This window comes from Silene latifolia, chromosome X, assembly GCF_048544455.1.
Source record: "Silene latifolia isolate original U9 population chromosome X, ASM4854445v1, whole genome shotgun sequence".
NCBI classification, from domain to species: Eukaryota; Viridiplantae; Streptophyta; class Magnoliopsida; order Caryophyllales; family Caryophyllaceae; genus Silene; species Silene latifolia.
The window spans coordinates 155,206,345-155,208,863 of NC_133537.1; the positions used below are offsets into that span (position 1 = coordinate 155,206,345).

At 41.3% G+C, this 2,519-nt stretch overlaps 1 non-coding gene across 1 annotated transcript; it reads left to right on the forward strand.

The window, feature by feature from the left end:
- Nucleotides 1-1,554: 1,554 nt before the first annotated feature.
- On the forward strand, nucleotides 1,555-1,661 carry LOC141626067 (small nucleolar RNA R71). The gene has a single exon (XR_012535795.1). It is a non-coding gene; the product is annotated as a small nucleolar RNA R71 (small nucleolar RNA).
- Nucleotides 1,662-2,519: the final 858 nt, after the last annotated feature.

Consider the following 2,519-nt stretch of genomic DNA (forward strand, 5'->3'; position numbering starts at 1 on the left):
ATGTTGGAGTCTTCCTCCATATCAACAATGACAAAGTCCACCGGGATGAAAAACTTCCCAATTCGCACGGGGACATCTTCCCATATCCCTAATGGTGTCTTCGTCGATCTATCGGCCATTTGGAGTGTGATATTGGTGCATTTAAGCTCTCCCATCCCCAACCTTTTACTTACCGAGTATGGCATAACACTCACACTAGCCCCTAGATCACATAAGGCTTTGTTGATCGTGGTGTCACCAATGGTACACGGTATTGAGAAGCTTCCCGGATCCTTTAGTTTTGGAGGTGAAATCCCTTGAAGTATTGCACTACTCACCTTAGTGAAGGCGATAGTCTCAAGTTTCCGGATCGACTTCTTCTTTGTGAGGATGTCTTTCATGTATTTCGCATAGGCCGGAACGTGATTGATTAATTCCGTGAAAGGAATTGAGACTTCCAAATTCTTCACAATTTCCATAAACTTTCCAAGTTGGTCATCAAATTTGGGCTTGGCTTGACGACTTGGAAAAGGAAGTCTAATCACAATGGGCTCCTTCTCCTTGGCCTTGTCTTCACTTTTCTTTGAAATCTCTTCTTTTGATGATTCTCCATCTTTGGAGTTTTGCACAATTTCGTCCTTATCACTAGCTTCCACAACTTCATCCTCAACTTGCTTCTTCGGTGCTTCATACCTTGTACCACTTCTTAAGTGAATGGCACTAACCGTTTCATGTCTTGGGGGATTACTTTGAGGTGGTAATTACCCCTTTTGTCTTTGTGAGCTTGAAGATGCTAGTTGAGTCAATTGTGTTTCCAACATCTTGGTGTGAGCTAGAATGTTGTTGATGGTGGTTTCTTTTGCTTGGCTATCTTTTTGCATTTGAGTGAAAAACTCTTGTTGATTCTTTTACATTTGGAGGACCGCTTTTTGAACATCGAAACCTTGGTCATTTTGGTGATTGTATGGATTTTGATTTTGGTAACCTTGGTTTTGGTTGTAAAAGGGTCTTTGATTTTGGTTTCTCATGGGAAGTCAGGTGTATGTTGTTTGAGGGTTTTGAACATTTTGGCTTTTGTATGAGAGATTTGGATGAAACTTGGTGTTTTCATTGTAATAGTTGGAATAAGGGGTACCACTTTTGTATGCTAGGAAAGCATTCACTTGTTCATTTGTTCCCCTACATTCACCTTGGTCATGTCCCAAAGTTCCACAATTCTCACATATCCCACTTGGGATTGATGAGGATGCCGTCATGGCATTAACATGATGCTTTGGTGATTTTGAGGCTTCTTCAAGTCTAGCCATAGCTTGTTCAAACTTCAAATTGATTGTGTCAATGTGAGCACTAAGTTGAGCACCCAATTGAGTAACGGAGTCCACTTCATGCCTTCCTCCTCTAGTAGCCTTGCGAGGTCTACTATATTGTAAGTTATGGACCGCCATTTCTTCAATCTTGTTCCATGTTTGATTGTCATCAACTTCGGTGAACATTCCATTTGATCCCATGTTGAGAATGTTCCTTGAATCTTCATATAAACCGTTCCAAAATTGTTGTACCAAGAACCACTCGCTAAGTCCATGGTGAGGACATGAGCGACAAATTCCCTTGAACCGCTCCCAAGCTTCATACAAAGATTCTTCATCCCTTTGCTTAAAACTCGTAATTTGAGCTCTTAGCATGTTAGTCTTTTCCGGTGGATAGAACTTTTTGTAGAAAGCTAGAGCCAACTTCTTCCAAGAATCTATTCCGAGAGTGGCCTTATCAAGGCCCTTCAACCATTGTTTCGCGGTGCCGATTAGAGAAAAAAGAAATAAGACCCATCGAATTTGGTCTTGAGTCACACCGGTTTGAGAAATCGCATCACAATAGTCACAAAAGGTTTCCATATGAGAATGAGGGTCTTCACTAGGCATCCCCCCAAATTGGCTCCTTTCGACTAATTGGATAAAGGCGGATTTGGCAATAAAATTTCCGGTCAAATGTTGTGGTGTGGGAGTACCATTGGGTAGGTTCTCCTCGGTGGGTACGGAATGTGATGAAAATTTAGGCATTGTAGGTTGATTTTGTGGGGTATCTTGTGTTGGGTTCTCCTCACCTTCTCTTGCAAAAGGGTTGATGAACTCAATAGTTGGTTGAACAACCTCACTAATACCTCTCAAATTCCTCCTAGCAAATCTCCTATTGTTTGTCAAGGTCCTTTCAATTTCACGGTCAAAAGGTAACAAATCGCCTTGTGACCTTCTAGTCATGCAAAATATCAAACAACTCGAAAACAATTAGAACAAACCTTGAGGAGTTTTACTTCCCCAAGGCAAAGAGAGACACAACTAATAACAATATAAGAAAATCTAAATCAAGTAAACACCGTCCCCGGCAACGGCGCCATTTTTGATCGGTCCGTTTCGTGTTCACAATTTAATAGATGTTGTCGTTGGGTCACGTCCGAATCAAAACACAATTTATAGCTTCACAAACAACTCTACAATTAGTAAAGAGGAAAGTAAAGGTCGGATCCCAAGGGACGGGAATTGAGATGA